The sequence below is a fragment of the Crinia signifera genome, chromosome 6 (genome assembly GCF_055691185.1).
Source record: "Crinia signifera chromosome 6, ASM5569118v1, whole genome shotgun sequence".
NCBI lineage: Eukaryota > Metazoa > Chordata > Amphibia > Anura > Myobatrachidae > Crinia > Crinia signifera.
Window position 1 is genome coordinate 267,885,659 of NC_139222.1, and position 17,602 is coordinate 267,903,260.

At 46.6% G+C, this 17,602-nt stretch overlaps 1 protein-coding gene across 2 annotated transcripts in view; it reads right to left on the reverse strand.

Annotated features, from left to right (window-relative positions):
* The window catches only part of ENTPD7 (ectonucleoside triphosphate diphosphohydrolase 7), a 100,542-nt gene extending 88,160 nt beyond the window's left edge, over window positions 1–12,382 (reverse strand). Inside the window, exon 1 of one of the 2 annotated variants that reach the window (XM_083149557.1) lies at window positions 12,152–12,382. The gene's annotated coding sequence lies outside the window, so the exon portion shown is untranslated. Of the gene's footprint in view, window positions 1–12,078 lie in introns of both variants that reach the window. The other variant, XM_083149556.1, reaches the window with a different exon arrangement.
* Window positions 12,383–17,602: the final 5,220 nt, after the last annotated feature.

The following is a 17,602-nucleotide window of genomic DNA, read 5'->3' on the forward strand; positions in this document are numbered from 1 at the left end:
ATGCTGATTACCTGGTATGCTATTTACCTGCTATACAAAATAAAGACCAAGATTTAGGGCCTTATTCTGGTTCACTCCTTCTGACAAATTCCTTCTTAGATGGACAAAACCATGTGCACTGCAGGGGGGCAGATGTAAAATGTGCAGAGAGAATTAGATTTGGGTGAGTTATTTTGTTTCTGTGCAGGGTAAATACTGGCTGCTTTATTTTTACACTGCAGTATAGATCTCACTTTGAAGTAAAACCCCACCAAAATCTAACTCTCTCTGCACAAGTAACATCTGCCCCACCTGCAGTGCACATGGTTTTGTCCATCTAAGAAGGAATTTGCCAGAAGGAGTGAACCAGAATAAGGCCCTTAATCTTATACAGTGTATGTGATTCCTTGTCACAATAGGTGTATCATTAAGGGAGACTCCTTTCTACGTCGTTTTTTGGCCTCATTGTTTTGCTGCCAGGTAATCTCAATGCTTTTACAATTAAACTAAAAACTATACAATGAATATGGAAACCATCTACAGTCTACAACTGAAATGTGACCAATGGCCCAGAGCCAAAGCCCTATGTGAGCCCCTCCAAAATGAATCTCCAAAGACCACATCATGTAGAGAATAAAAAAATGGAGCAGACATACCGCGGGCCAATGTCTGCCTTAAATATTACACAATACAGTAAAGTTACACATCCCCAGGGTCTCCGAGGGTACCTGATATGGGTAACAGTGACAGCACAGTTACACTGTCTTCCCCGGGGCCTCCGAGGGTACCTGATATGGGTAACAGTGATGGTCAGGTGTATGTGTCCCCAGCCCCTGGTATCTGAGCAGGGGGGGGAACAAACCCTCCAGCTCAGAGACCAACATCAGAGCGAATAGCACTAATCCTGTGTCATCTGCACCATCCTACTGGCAACGTATCCTGCTGGCTTTGACAAGGGAAGGATTTAGGTTACAGCTTTGACAGACGTGAGTGAACTTGGTGTCTGAAGAGGCCGTGAGTGGAGTGAGTACCGGGGATCAATGTCTCGCTGTAGGCACGACTCAGCTGTGAGAGCAGTAGCGCGTGGGGCTCTTTATAGCACAGGAAATGTTTAATCCCTTTGGTTTAAGTTACAAGAAATGGTGCTGTGGACATACCAATAATTACTATATACTTATTATTCATTATTACTACTACTATTAATACACCAGATAATTACAGTGTATAAAGTGCTATATATCATATGGATACGCAGGCAGAAAAGTGAAATTATGGGGCTTATTCTGGTTGAATCACAGCCTTGCGAGTCCACCAATCCCTGCCTTGCAAATGTTTGGCTGGCGCACCCATTCACAAGCGCCATTTGCACGCAGGGCGTGCGAATAAATGGTACACAGTAACATCCATTCGCAGGCCAGGGGGGGAACGCCCGCATCTTTCGATGGTCCCCGACTGTCGAAAGATGTGGTGCGTGCACGCATATAAAAAACTCATGTCAACCTCTTTTTGTGTGTCAACCATAGACATGTTGCTTCTGGTGACTTTTTGCCCATATCGACCATATATATGTCAACCATATCTTGTTGGACTATTGACTGTCGACCTAGACACTGGGCGGTATTCAATTAGGCTGATTCGCCAGGTTTTTATGGCGATTTTGTGCTGTAAGGCGAATTTCTGACTAAAACGGTGAATCACCCTATTCAATGACCAGATGGCGAATACATTTCAAGGTTTTTTTCGCCATGATTCACTGAGTAGCAATCGCTATCTTTTTATGGTGAAGTGGAATGTGAACTTTTAAAATAAAGTGTTTTGTTTTTTACAATTGGTGTAAAAAAATCTGGAATTTTATTCTGAGGAGGGGCATGCTATTTTTATTCATGTGCTGTAAGCACATGAATATATATTTAATTAAAAAATTATTTTTTTTTTTTTTACACAGAGCAGCCAGCAGGGGGCCGGAGCCGAGCCGCTCATTAGATATTCATATATTCACTTCACCCGATCATTACATATGCATGATCGGGTGTAGTGAATATACCCGGTCCCCTGCTGGCACCCCCGGGGGGCAGCCTGTTCTGCCTGGCTCCCGGGGAGCCCACCTCCCCCCCTCAAACGTTCTGGGGCAGGCAGGGAGACTTCCATCTCCCTACCTGCCACCGTCCTCAGGCTCCCCCAAATTCGCCAGTCAGGGGCAGCGAGCCCCTGACTCGTTGAATACCGGAGCCGGCCAGGCTCCGGAACGCAGCGAGCAGTGGCGAATGTGCAGCGAATCCTAAACAGGATTCGCTGCACGTTGCCAGTATTCACATTAAATACCGCCCATTGTCTATTAGCCATTCTGATAAACGCCAAGACGCCTTCTTCATGTTACCCCTACGTCAATCTCGCTCTCAGCCAGCAGCAATATTCTGGACTGTATCAGCGAGCGAGGTGTCAGCGAGGAATGGAAGAAATATCACAGACTAAACATTGGGATTTTTGCAGTTCTTAGTAAGCGGCTGTCATAGAGCCGGCTACTGTCTTCAGTGTATATATAATCCGCACACCCTCAGCTTCCTGGCCCAGGTAATGACTATATAACCATAGTCATATGCTCAGCAACAGGGCATCCTGCTCTAAAGAACTAATTGGCTTAAGTAATAATCATTTAACAAGGTCACATCATGGTGACCTTTACATAAAACGCTAATTAGCACCTGTGCAGATAAATGTCTAAAATTCATTTTTATCAATGATTACTCTCAAGGTTGGTATCATTGGGACATTTAGGGGTAAATGGGGAAGATGTATTAAGTTTTAACAAGAGATAAATCCAAAGGTGATAAGGAGATATAAACATCCAGCCAATCACCTGCTAACTGCCATGATACAGCCTGTGTTTGAAAAAAGTCAGCAAGGAGCTGATTGGCTGGACGTTTATCTCTCCTTATCACCCTTGCATTTATCTCTTGTTAAGGTTTAATACATCTGCCCCGTTATGTGGAAGGTGATAATGCTCCAGCCAATCAGCTCCAATATGTAAATTGACAGGAGCTGATTGGCTGGTGCATTATCACCTTGCACATAACTGTCTTTATGGGGATAGATATCACTTCAAGCTTCATACATTTACCCCTTACTCCTATTTCCTAACCAGGACCAGAACTAGACTTTGGTGGCACAGCCCACACAACCCAAGTTACGGCCCTTTCCCCAAATATTCTTTAACTAGAATAATTAGAGGACCTTTTGGGAATAGCCATATTGTAGCCATGTCACTTATACATTGCATTAGGTGAGGAATTTGGAGCATGGTATGCAAGGTAACACCATCAAACAAAACTATATTGAATTTAATTTATTATATTGGCTGGTTAGGGTACAGATTCTCTTTGGCTATTAGTCAGGGTTGCCTACCCTCCCGGAAAGTCTGGGTGTGTCCCGGAAATCAGGTCCCCCCCCCCCCCTGGCCCCCCGGAAATTGGACGGTGGGGGGCGTGGCCACAAGGATGTGATTGTGCTCACCACGCCCCACTCCGGATGATCCGCCAGCCACCCCGCCTCGCCCCCCCTGCCTCACCGAACTGCCTGCCCTCTCCTGGAGGGGGCAGCCAGAGAGTAGGCGATCGTGCTATTAGTATGTATGCTTCCTAATACATATCTATTATGTGGCAGTATGTTTGAGAATGAAACCCCTGGCAAGAAGCATGTAACCCCTGGCAATGAGCATGTAGGTTAGCTTCACTTATGTGGCATAAAATGTAATAGGCATTATGGTGTGTGGCATTATGTGTAATGGGTATTATTTGTATATATGGCATTTTATTTTCTTAATGCGGGTTGCAATCGTGACTCCACCCTCTTACTGAATTAGGCCCTGCCCACTCACTTATTGTCGGGGAGAGGGGGGGGGGTGTATTTCCAGGAATCAATGATGCATGAGGTGCCAACCCTTGTAGCACCCCTTGCTCAGCAGCTGCAGAAAAGACCTGCCGATGGGAAAATGCAGTCAAAGCATCTCTCGACCACTGTATACACTGTACTTTGCGGCTGCTGAGAGGTGCAGCTGCCAGGGCATAACCAGATTATGGGGGTGGGGAGCAGGGGATACTGTACACTGGGCCCCCCTCTGTCAGGGGGCCCCCAGGCCATAGCACAATGATATCACTAGCGCTCCTGATTACTGCGTACGTTGCTAAAGCTGGGTACACATATATATATACAATCGTCGGTACGTTCTTCCGTTCTGGGACGAAAGGCCGTTCGATTGTATAGCTGTGTACGCTGTCCCGATTCCCTCTGTACAATCAATAAACGGTCTTGTCCGTCCATACTCGGTCAGTCGAAGGTTCAGTGCTCTTTAATATTCATCCGACTGGATGGGCCCATATCGGAACAAAAGTGCAGTGTGTACGCACATTCGATCGATATGCTGGCCGTTCTTGCGTCTATACTAGCAAAGCTGGAACGCCCATGTGGGCATTCCATAGCTGCATGATCTCTCCTACAGCACAAGAAGCATTCACCTCTCCCCATGTATATGTAAAGAAATAATAGTTGAAATATGTTTCATTCCCATTATTCTTTATAGCATTTCAATAGGGAGTATATATAAAATATATATATGTATATCTGCTATGATCTGTTATCTATCTATATAGAAGTTTAGTCACCCTGCCGGCTGACTAAACGTCTATATAGACGGGGTACGCGTCTAAAAATTGGTCAGCCGGCAAGGTGACTAATTTTTAGAAGCGTACCCCGTCTATATAGAAGTTTAGTCACCTTGCCAGCTGACTAATTTTTAGATGCGTATCCCGTCTATATAGAAGTTTAGTCAACCTGCCGGCTGACTAACTTTTAGACGCGTACCCCGTCTATATAGAAGTTTAGTCAACCTGCCGGCTGACTAACTTTTAGACGCGTACCCCGTCTATATAGAAGTTTAGTCAACCTGCCGGCTGACTAACTTTTAGACGCATACCCCGTCTTTATAGTGGTTTTCAAAGTGTTTTGGTATGCCCTTAACCCAGCCCATTATAATCATTTTTTTATATATGACGTGTCAATAGCCCAAATCGAAAGAGTGTGTACGGTGGTACAATCTTTTTCTTGCGACTGTTTGGATGGGAGTAGATCGGACGTCGCAAGTAAAATTGTACAGGTGTGTACGCGCGTATCGTCTAATGTTTGTGGACGGTCGGTTGCGTGTATGGTCGATCGAACGCTCGCAAGAACACAGGGATTGTATAGATGTGTACCCAGCTTAAGTAGTACAGAGGCTGCTGCTATTCTTGCATGTGACAAAATAGATGGAACAGTATATTTTATTTTCCTTTGTGTATTATAAGGTTTACAGTGTCTTTGTCCCACTACAAGGAAACTTTTGTTTTGCAATTCAATATCAATATTAAATGGATTAAAAGTGTTTAAAGTTCAAGTTCATGAACAGTTTACCTAAAAAAATTGCAATTTTTACCGTATGCTGGGTATAAAAAAAAAAAAAAAAAAAAATCAATATATTTTTTTATTAATTTAATAGTTTTGGATACGTTTTTTGACTTTTCCCCCATTTCTACCTACATTTAGATAAAAAAACACAACCGATGTCTCAGCCTTGTACAGAACATTCCTCAATGTCCTCCACGCTCTTTTCACACTGCCGAGCCAGATTCCAACAAAACAACTGTAAGAGGAGTATTCCTGGGTGACGGCGGCGCTCTCAGATCACATACTACTACCTGGCCTCTCTCCCCTGCTTTGTTGTGATAAGTGAAAGAGACCACACCTTGAAGAACTGCTTAAACAGGACACTGGGATCACAAGTTTGACAGAAAGCCCCAGACAAGGGCCCCGGGAGAACACAGGTGCAGAAATCCCTCTACACGTGTTTTGATTCATGTAAAAACAAACACTCTTACCTGATCTCTCCATTCTTTCAGACAAGGCCTGACATTTGCGGGCTGCAGTAATCCCCCTCTGGATGTGAACTTACGCAAGGCCCCCCCCCCGGGTCTTGTCCCTGTGCGGACAAAGAGACACAGGTGCAGCACCTGGATTTAGGGCACTTAGTGACCCACTAACTGGGCCATTCTTTTTTGCACCAGCTGGATGGATACATTTAACCGTTTCACTAGGGAAGACATAGGAGGGCTGCAAAGGTTGCAGGGGTTAACCTGCCACTGATGTATTGTAGAGGCGTCATACCAGCTACCCAGGTGTATTTGTGTTACAGGTCTGTGCACGTTACGCTGATTTTCCCATAACCCGGCGTGTTTACCTATATCTTATGGTACTTAGAGGACAGTGTCATGCTCTACACCCCACACAAAAAAAAATCCTCTGAGTTATTACCCAGCTACAATGTGCTGCGTGTTGACATTCGTACAATGTTTCCTCACATATTTATCTCCGCTTGTCAGGACCCTTTCTGCAAGATGTATTATTGTGGATGCAAATGCGAGAGAGAGTCGTCCACCAGCTCAGTTACCCCCCCCCCCCCCCATCTACTGTATCCAACCACGTGTTTATTTTTGAACATTGCAGCCTAAACTCAAACCATCTAAATATTTGATAGGCCCCAACAGTTTCTAAACCCAAGTCTGATCTTTAGAGGCGTAGACAGTGCGCCTTATGTTATACTCCCACGTGGGTCTAATGCAAAGCTGGTTTTATCATAAAACAAAAATAAACGACACACAGACAAAGGGCGGGAAGGGTGGGGGTGTCTATAAATTTGGAGGAAATAGAATGTGAAGCCAAACTGTCCTGGAATAGAGGTGAATTATATCCATGAAGAAAAAAAATCCTCCTGAATTAATAATTAATATAAAGGATAACTACTCCTCACCTCTATGCATGGGTGCATTAAGGCCTGTGGGGGCCCTGGACAACAAAATTGTGGGGGCCCCCACGGACACCCCCACCCCCCCACCACCACCACAGACCCCTATCCCCCCAGGAGGCTGGTACCTGGGCAGCAGCGCAGGCAGGCTGAAGCATATGGGAAGTCAGCAACGGGGTCCCTGCAGCAGATGGGAACTAGTAGCGGTATTGACTACTAGTTCCCATCCGCGACTGGGACCCCAGCGCTGACTGCCCAGACCGCTGCAGGGAGTCCCTGCCCGCCTGTGCTGCCCGACCCACTGCCCGAGCATGAGGGGTGGGGGCACCTTATGTGTGGGGACCCCAGGGGCGACCGCCCCTGTCGCCCCATGCTTAATCCGCCACTGCCTCTATGAGATAAAGTACCGCCAGTGACCCCCAAAATACTCCTTTGTGTGCTAAAAGATGTCATAACAGAAAGTGAAAGCCATTTTTGATCTGTTTCAAACTTACTGGACATGGAGAGAGGGAGCTGTGAAGACAGAGATTGGAGGTAGGAGCATATAGGGACTGGGGTGGGGTGGAGAGTTTGTGCACTAAAAACTGTTACAGCTCAAAGTGAAAGTAAAAACTGTCACAGCTCAAAGTCAAGGTACTACACATCCAGTTAACACCCATTCAGCTGCAAGTGGAGATGTGACCATAGTTGCTTATGGTAGGGATGGTCATCGGTGCAGTCGCCATCGATTGTTGCCATTGATGGTGATTCTGCAACACACCATCAATAGGTATAAACTGTGTTATGGTCATCCGTTCTTTTTGACTGACTGGTCCATAGGCCAATCAGAACATGGGGAAGGGGCTTCTTTGTTGTCGGGGAGGCGGAGCTATGCTCCGTGTCCCGCACCTTGAAAAAAAGTTTTTTTTCTGTGCCATTGATGTAGGGTTCTCCCCCATCGATGGCAAAAGTATTCAACATTGGCCATAAACCATCAACATTGGCCATAAACCATCGATGGTTGATGGCAATCCCTAGGGGTGGCCAACCGGTCAGAGGTAAAGAGCCGAAAAATATCTGTAGTCAAGCTAAAGAGCCAACAACATGCGCGCACCCAAAAAAGGGGCGTGGTCTATTTTGACTCCTTGGGTGGGTGTGATGCAAATATGCCTCCAATAGTGCAGTGCCATATATATATATGCCCCCAATAGTGCCAGATATACATATGCCCCCCATGGTGCCAGGTATGCCCCACACGGTGCCAGGTATGCCCCCACGGTGCCAGAAAGCTGGTATGCCCCCACAGTGCCACAATCTGCTATGCCCCCACAGTGCCACAATCTGCTATGGCCCCACAGTGCTAATTTCCCAGCAGCAGCACTCACCGTTGTTGCTGCTGCTGCCGGGTGGGGAGAGGACAGTCTGGCATCTCCCTGCAGTCCTGTCACCGAGGGCACAGCACACCACACGTCTCCTAGTCCTTCCCCCCTCACTTCCCTGTGACTAGGCCGTCCGCCAATCAAAGCTTGCGGGCCGGCTTAGGATTGGCTGCCGACCCACGAGCTCTGATTGGCGGATGGCGCAGTCACTAGGATGCACAGTAAGGGGTAGGAGAGATGCGCGATGCGTGCTCTCCTCCCCTCAGAAGAAAAAGGGATTTGGGGAACTGGCAGCAGGGGGACGGGAACGGGGATGGACGGTGGGCGATGGCCAGCAGTAGGAGCAGAAGCAGCACCATACAAGGAGGAGAGCCGCAGGTTGGCCACCCCTGCCCTAGTTTATGGCCTGGCCATGGAACATACACAGTGCTAAAAATCACAAAAGATGCTCAGAGTACTGCTTGCATGCTGATTGTAGTGTATATGCACAGGGCAGCTGAGAGGGGGGGGAGTGGCCACACCTCCCACACTTAGGCCACGCCCCCCAAATTTTCCCGGGGCCCAGCATTCCTCTCAGCCCCCTTGTATATGCAGGAGGTGTATACAAATGTACTTTCCCTACCTGTGACACAGAACCAGGTGATTCTTTACAGCCATCTTCTGCTTCCTTCACATTTAGACAATTTCTCCCCAAAAAAGAGGGGGGGGGGGGGGGGGGCGAGCGGGTACTAATTACCCCAGGGCTTGCTGGTGGATCCCAGCGGGGACCCTGGTCTGACCTCCCAACAAACCCCCCCCCTCCCCCTCCCCTAGGTCCGGGATTAAATACCCACCAGACAGGAAGTGCATCAAATGACATCACAAAATTACCCAATTGATCATAATAAGTAAATACTCATTAATAATAATCTCTATTAAATATAGGGATACATATACATTAATAGGAGGCAGCCACAATAAAAACTAAAATGATATTTGTACTTAAAAACAGAAATGATCATATATTGTGGTCCACTTCTGGTCGTTGGAACGCACGCTGAGTTCAACTTCCGGTTTGTGGAACGCACAGTAACACTTTTTTGTTCCGCACCGGATTTTTACCCCAATAACTTTCAAAATTTCAGTGATATTGGGGTTAAGATAATGGTATGACCAACTTCACATATAAATTGTATTGGTGAGTGTGAGTAATCTCCTCACCCTAAAAAATTCTGTGGTTGGCGGTGCTCCCAGAGTCAGAAGAACATATTTGTTTACAAGGAGAAAAGAAGACTCTTTTTTGGGGGGCACTCAGAAAAACACTAGGTGATTTTCACTGACACATATGCAAGTAAACAATATTGAATAAAATATAGCTTTTATTTGTCTATTTGTTAAAAAATTGTATTTGATGGTGGTACAAGCAAAGAAAGTATAAATTTACAAAGTTAAAATATATATAAACTCCACTGTAGCTGAATTGCTTTGTGAGTTATGACCAAGATCAATCAAATCAAAATGTGCAATATTGCAGTGAGAACCTTCTATGCTATATTTTTATAGTATATATATATATATAGGTTAGGAGGTAAGGCTAATCACTCCTACCGGGAAATGACACAGTTAAATGTTCAAACAAAATTTCATTCAGCACCTATTGCTACAATTGTGACAAAATATCTATGAGCACATAAATGCAACATTTGTATGCAAGTGAGATTGAGCACAAGGTTCTATCCAGTGAAGTTTCTAGGCCAGTGGTTCCCAAACTTTTTTGATTCACGGCACCCTTGAGCATCAAAACTATTTCATGGCACCCCTAGACCGAATGTGAATTATTGATAAATTGGTACTACGGGATCGCACTGCCGAGCGGGGCAGTGCGATCACAGGGGTTGGCTGGGGTCAGCGCATAACCTCGCATGCGCTGACCTCCCGGCTTCCGGGTTAGGGCTTCGCAGGGACAGGCTCCTATCGGAGCCCTGTCCCTGCGCCCTCAATTTGATAAATCCTGGCGGTATCAGATGATACCGCAATGCGATGGCAGGGGGTGTCATCACGCCGGCATCGCTTTATAATGATAAATGCGCCCCAGAGTAACCAATGATTTCGGTCACAGCCTTGACTACATAGATCATCCACAGATCAATAAGTATACGTAATGAGCACAGGGACAGAGAAAAAAAAAGTGTGTTCTTCTGCTGTCCCAGTTAGAGAGGATGTTGTGTCCTGGTATCAAATGACATTGCAGGGCACCACTCCTACAATGCAGGGATGAGAGAGACCACGAAAAAGATTTATATAAGAAAAAATACACTTATATAACACAGGCTATATATATGGTACAATTTAAATAACATATATAATTTGCAAAGTTACAGCAAAATACGATTTATAATTCATATAATTATTGAGATACCATATTGATATAGCTCCCAGAGAGAATCGTACCTACTTAAATTGTAGACAGTTGTACTAATTTATCAAAAAAATCTATACATATACGGATAAATTGGATAGTCTCAGAACACAGATACACGGGACTAATTAAGTCGAAATATGGCAAGAACTTGGCTGGCCTGTGCGGCTTGGCTTGAATAACTCCTATTGGGGGGGGGGGGGGGGGGCTGTAGAATGGGGTTGAGTCTGCCAACACTGGGAAACACGAAAACTTTTAACATATATTATATATAGCGTAAAAGTCTACAGGGAGGTACTCAAGAGGAGAGCAGAGCCTTGAATTGAGGAAGATGTAGGTATAATTCCTATCAAAAACCACCACATGCAGGATTCCTGCTGATTATTGGTAGCACTATCAAAGGGGGGTGTCTAGTACAACTTATTGGGCATGTCTAATACCACCCATAAGGTGTGTCTAGCACTGCCAATCAGGCGTGTCTACCATCATCTATCGGCACTCGCTACAATATAAAACGTCTCTCAGCCGCACCATAATCTTCTGCCTATTTCCGTTTTAGGGCCAGATTCTCTAAGCTTCAAAAGTGATAAAATGGAGAGTGATAAACAGCCAGCCAATCAGCTCCTGTCTGACATTTTTCAAACACAGTCTGTGACATGGCAGATAGAAGCTGATTGGCTGGCTGTTTATCACTCTCCATTTTATCACTTTTGAAGCTTAGAGAATCTGGCCCTTAGTCTTCTAATTACTCTGTGTAACAGTACATGCAAAAAACTCAAAAATATATATGGATGACTCGGGTATGTAATGATATGACAATGGTCTAGTACAAGTAACATTGCAAAACACACATAATTGATTTATGGGCCCTTCTGGAATACAGTTCTAAAAAGCTAAAGTATTTGGTAAAAGGTATTGCTAGCGGCAGGGTGGTGTTCATAAGGGTGGGCACAGCATGTGCACCCCTAACACTCAATGTGCGCACACCTATGGCTATCACAGACACCCTCCACCAGCTGGGACACCCCCCCCAGGAAGGCACCCCCAGATGGGACACTACAAGTTACGGAATGGCAGTTTGATGAATGGAGTCTGTCCAGTCTTGCATTCCGGCACAGTTGCGTAACAAAAAACCTTGCACTCCAGAAAGGTTAGCCCCCCCAAAAAATGTTAAGCCCCCAACTCTCCCCCCCCCCTCTGTCTGCCGCCACCGGATCTGTGGCCAGGACTGTCTTGTCCTGTCTGTCTTGTCTGCGGTCCCGTCGCTGCCCCTACTACCATGAAAAATGTCCCTTGCAAAATGGCTACCCACTCACAGCAGACAGTTATTAGGGATGCAAGTGGAGGCTGTCGCATGCACCTTCAAGCTGGGGGCTATTTTTATGCCACTGTTCCGGGTTATGATCCGGTTCTGGTTTTACCTAGTCCTGATAAATAGCAATAATCTAGACTTTTGTACTTAAAAAAATAGCTTTTTAAAAATGGTTGCTTGAGACTACATAGCCTCAGGTTACCTCATTACAGACACACTCCTGTCCTTCTACTTTCCTAAATTAGTCCTCTCTCCATTCATCTCAGGATCATTACCGGGGTCACACAGAATCCATGGGAAAGAGATGTAATTATCTGCAGTGTGAAGAGGGAGTTGGTCGCTTCTTGTTATGTTCCAGCAGACAAGGACACCGCGCATTCCTCCCAAGTGCAGACAATTGGATGTATTCAGAAGCTCTTCTTCCTAAAGAGAGGGGAGAACCAAGTGTCCGCGATAAAGTCAATGTTATCTCCAGCAATTATAACATTGTGTAATACATCCAGAGTATGAGACCGCAATGGGAGGAAACCGCTATCAGGACTCTCAGTTACTTTATAGTACTAACGTTCTATAAATATTTATTTTCAATGTATCTGTTAGCCAATCATGGTGAGAGGCCGCATGTAACTAGCCATAGCCTGCACTGTACAGAGAGGCAGGTGCATGGGTGAGGCTGCAGCACTATCCTGGGAAAGTTCTGTGAATTGTATTAAATGCTTTCAATGAAATTCTGTGTTATAATATCATCAATTGCTCACACGCTAACAGAGGAACACTATGGCTGTGCACACACGGGGGCGATTTTGTCTAATATCGCGGGAAATATGGTCGCTGAGCGACCATATTGCCCCCGATGGGAGTGTGCACAGGCGATATATCACCGGGTGCGCGCTCCCATTTTCTCCCCCGTAGTGATCGCTGGTCGCAGGAACATGCTCCTGCGCAGCCTAGGGGGCAAGTCCAGAGCACTGGCCCATACCCCCCCCCCTCTAACTTTCCGGAAGAGGGAATGCTTGTGAAAAATTAGGCGTGTGGCCTATCATAAGGGGGTGTGGCCTGTACCGTGATTGTATTGTGTACCTGCAGATTGCACATTGTGATGCTAATTACACATTATGCCACACACCTTGATACCCATTACACCCCATACTGTGATGGCAATTACCCAATGCTCCCCACACCGTAATGCCCATTACGCCCCATACCATGATGCCCATTACACCGCACAATATGATGTCCACAGTGCCAAATTTGCCCCCACAGTGCCAGATATTCTGCCACAGTGCCAAATACACATATGCCCCCACAGTGCCAGAGACACATATGCCCCCACAGTGCCAGAGACACATGTGCCCCCACAGTGCTAGATATTCCCCCACAGTGCCAGAGACACATATGCCCCCACAGTGCCATATATGCCCCAACAGTGCCAGAGACACATATGCCCCCACAGTGCCAGATACACATATGCCCCCACAGTGCCAGATATGCCCTTCACAGTGCCAGATAAACATATGCCCCCACTGTGCCAGATATTCCCCCACAGTGCCAAATACACATATGCCCCCACAGTGCCAGATATGCCCCCACAGTGCCAGAAACACATATGCCCCACAGTGCCAGAATTTCCCACCAGCAACTCACCATTGTTGCTGTGCTCACTTTCAAGTATCAATATTTGGTATTCTCCATGGCAGCAGTTAGTTCTTTTAAATCTTTAGGTAGATGATAATATTGTATTACTTGCTAACTAAGCAGTTATGCAGGTTAGTTCAAAACCTCATACTGCGTGCCCTCAGGTCTGCAAGCATCTATTTGCCGCGCATGAGGGGATCGGGTGCTGAAGTGCTGGCCGGCAGAATGTCAGTGAGCAGAGAGCACAGAATGTTTCTGACTGACCGGCGTCCTCCTGCGCTGGGAAAAATGGCCGCCGGCCTCCTGCACTAGGGACATTAGTGCAGGGGGCCGGCGGCCATTTTCCTGTAGCCACGGCCATTTTCTGGAAGCTGCGGCCAGCGCAGGAGGGCTGGAGGAGGAGGTGGTGATCCAGGGCAGCCCGCAGCCAGTGACTGGGTAAGCGGCCCGGGGTGCACATGGCACCCTGCCCCCCGGCCCAGCCCGCCCCTGCTCCTGCGACCAGCTGATTTCCACTGCCGGGCTCCCCCTGGCAGTTTCTTTCTCATCAGCGACCATCTCTGGTTGCTGATGCAAACGGGACACTGAGCGATATATCGCTCAGCGATATATCCCCCCGTGTGTACGGGGCTTATGTGATACTTACAGCTAGAAAACATGCCTGTAGGAGAATCGTCTAGTTGTGGAGCCTAGTTTGTAAATCACTGATGATGATGATGATGATAATAATAATTATAAAGTGATTGACGGCTGTTTGGGAAGATAATGTGGAATGGCAGCAAAAACGCAGGTGTGTCGTGACCACTTTTGTGGCCTAAAACTGTGTGCAAAATACATGGCGCCAGTGTTAATGAGGCCAATGGGCAAGCAAAGAGGATCAGCGAGGTGTGGCGGCGACAGGTGGCGAGGGACAGTGAGCTGTGGCGGTGGGCTGAGAGATGAGCCAGTGGGCAGTGCAGCATGACCTCTGATGTCACGTCATGCTGCACACAGTCGCAGTGCCGCACACAGGGCTGCCAAGAGAAATCCTGGGCCCTGGTGTCACGGGCCCCCCTGGAGTGGCGCACTACAGAAAAGATGTGTGGCCATTAAAAGGATATAGGGGTGTGTACCACACCATATACCCTTTATGCAACACAATAGTAGACTCCTTATACTTGCCCCTTACATATTATGCTACACAGAATGAGCCAACATTCACATGGAATGTCGTAAAATTCACATTATGCCACATGGAATGACACAAAATTCAAATTATTCCACATGGATTGTGCCAAAATTCACATTATGCCACACGGATTGAGGCAAAATTCAGGGACAGTGAGAGGAATGGTGGGGACTGCAGGTTGTTGAAGCCAAACACCTCGGGCAAAAAAACTAGGTACTTGTGTATTATCTGGGCGCCTGATACATCGCATCGCATGCCACTACTTAAGGCATGCGATGCGATTGTACCCGATTTTGACCCTTTACCGGGAGGAGTGTATATTGCGTCGCATCGCATGCCTTAACTAGTGGCATGCGATGCGACGCGATTATACCCGATAATACATTGTACAGGCACCCTGATGCCTGATTACAATGTGAAATGCACCCCCATACCCGTTTTTTAATTGTACACCCACCCTGATGGGTGATTACTATGTGAAATCCCCCACCCGTTGTTAACGCCACCCCAGTATCAACGCCAACCCGAAGCGTGTCGAGCAAGCGCAGCGAGCCCCGCGAGGGGACGCATATTACTTCACATGTATTCCGCGTCCGCTCACCGCGCTTCGGGCTCGGTGGCATGCTGCGCTCGCCACACTATATAAAGTCAACTCCACGACGACATGGATAGTGGGGGTATGAAAAGGTCGGAGGACGCGTACCGCCGCCCCTCGCGTACCGCCGCCCCTCGCGGGCTCGCTGCGCTCGCCACGCTTCGGGTTTGCGTTGATAATGGGGTGGCGTTAACAATGGGGGGCCATTTAACATATTAATCACCCATCAGGGTGGGTGTACAATCAAAAATCGGGTCTGGGGGGGCATTTAACATAAGAATCAGGCATCTGGGTGCATGTGCGATTAAAAATCGGGCCCAATCGCGTCGCATCGCATGCGATATGATTGTATGCGATACGATATGATTGTATGGATTTTTAACGTGCGATGAAAAAATCGGGCGCTCAAATAATACATAAGTACCAAAAACTATTTTTTAAGTAAGGTTTAACACTATTATTCCATTAGGGGGAGCTATGCCAAAGACCTTTCGACTTGCATTTCTCTTGTAATCTATGACATCACTAATCTGTGCTGTCATCCCTAAAGAGGTTCAATCATTTTAAATATTATTGCACCAATTTGCAGTCATCCTCTCAACGGTGTCTCATTAATCAATTTGTTTGACATTTCTTAATCACTTTATCTGTAACGTATGTACATTTATATACCTATGTACTTCCATGTCATTATTATGATGTGCTTGTTTACATTATGGAAAATTGATGGCAGCACTTGCACTAATCCCAGCAATGATATTGCTGATATGTCGCTGATAGGGGTCAGCTGTTGGATGTGTACCGGAGGGCTGGTGTCTGGCCGATCCGATGGCACTTTCTGGTCTTCCTCCTCATTAATCCGACAAGCCCGTCTTCATTGAGTTTCAATACTTAGCATTTAAATATGGGACACAATGTTTACTTTGTATGCTGTTAAATGGAGGCCCCTGCTGCTCCCATACTCCAAACAGATGATACCTTTTTGTGGCTGACTGGCGCTGAATCGGGATTGTGTTCCTGTCTGTGTTTAACAAGAGCTTCCCAGCTTTATGTGAGGCCATGCACAAATGGATCAGGGGTCACTTCCAGCCGGTGCTCCTGTAAACACAAGTATTAATTGTCCTGCAGTTTCCAGGTTTTATATCCATTACTGGATCATCGGGGTGTGATCCTGATGCCTGATGTGCGCCTGATTGATCTGTTTGTTAGAGATATGTAAACCCCTGTTACACCCATATATATTTATATATATATATATATACGCTCCATTATTCTATGGCCTCTGGGAGTGCTCAGTGCACATTACCAAACTGTCACCTTATGGGGTGAATATGTTGTTCGATATAGAACACAGTGTGTTGGGGCTACTTGCTGTTTGTGGTTATAGCAGGCTTGCCTACCCTTCCAGAATGGACGGGAGGCTCCCAAAATTCGGGTCCTCCTCCTGGGATGGTGAGCAAGTCTCCCGCATCAGTCATGCTGTCCCTGCATCCCCCCTTTCCTGATGCGCTACATATTGTTTTTCTCAGGTCCGCGGGGAGGGGCGGGGCTAAAATTATGTGAATCGCGTCATTTTAGCCCCGCTCCCAATCCGCAGACCCTCAAATTGCCTCCTTTGCCTGCTATGGGGGCAGGGCTTGGTGACGTCCACCTCGCCTCACCCAGTGACATGCTGCTGCCTGGTCTCCTCTCCGGGATTCCTTTTCCTAGCAGGACAATAGACATCACACTTTCTTTAATTTAAACATAATATACTTAACATACATACATACATACATACATACATACATACATACATACATTCACATATACATACATATTTATATAAGGTGGTGTGTTTAATTGTGGGGGGCAACTGGGACAAACTTACGCCACTGGGTGCATCTGATGTATGACGATTGTTAGCGGCAGATTAGAGGTGTGGCCAGCAGGTGTCTCTGCGGAGGCACCATGGCGGTATTTGCAGTTGCGCTGGGTGCACAGATGTGGTCCCTGCTGTTGTAGCATCAGTCCTACTGTCCTGTTCCTGGAGAGCATCACATTCCCTCCAGCCAGAAGTGGGCAGACTGTATATAGGATTAGTTTTCCTTAATTATATCTTTCTGGTGTTACAAAGCGGTAACATACTGTGGCCGGGGCTTCTGACCAGGCTGCTGCAGCTGTGTCTGACGTATGTCATAGTTTAGTCTGTGGCCTAATGATTTCCCTAATTACTATAACATCTTTGTAGTTCCCGAATACATGCCACAGTTCCGACAGGCTCGCTTATCACCTCCTCCCCCTCGGGATGGAGACAGGTGACATAGTTTGGGTACATACAGAGCTGCG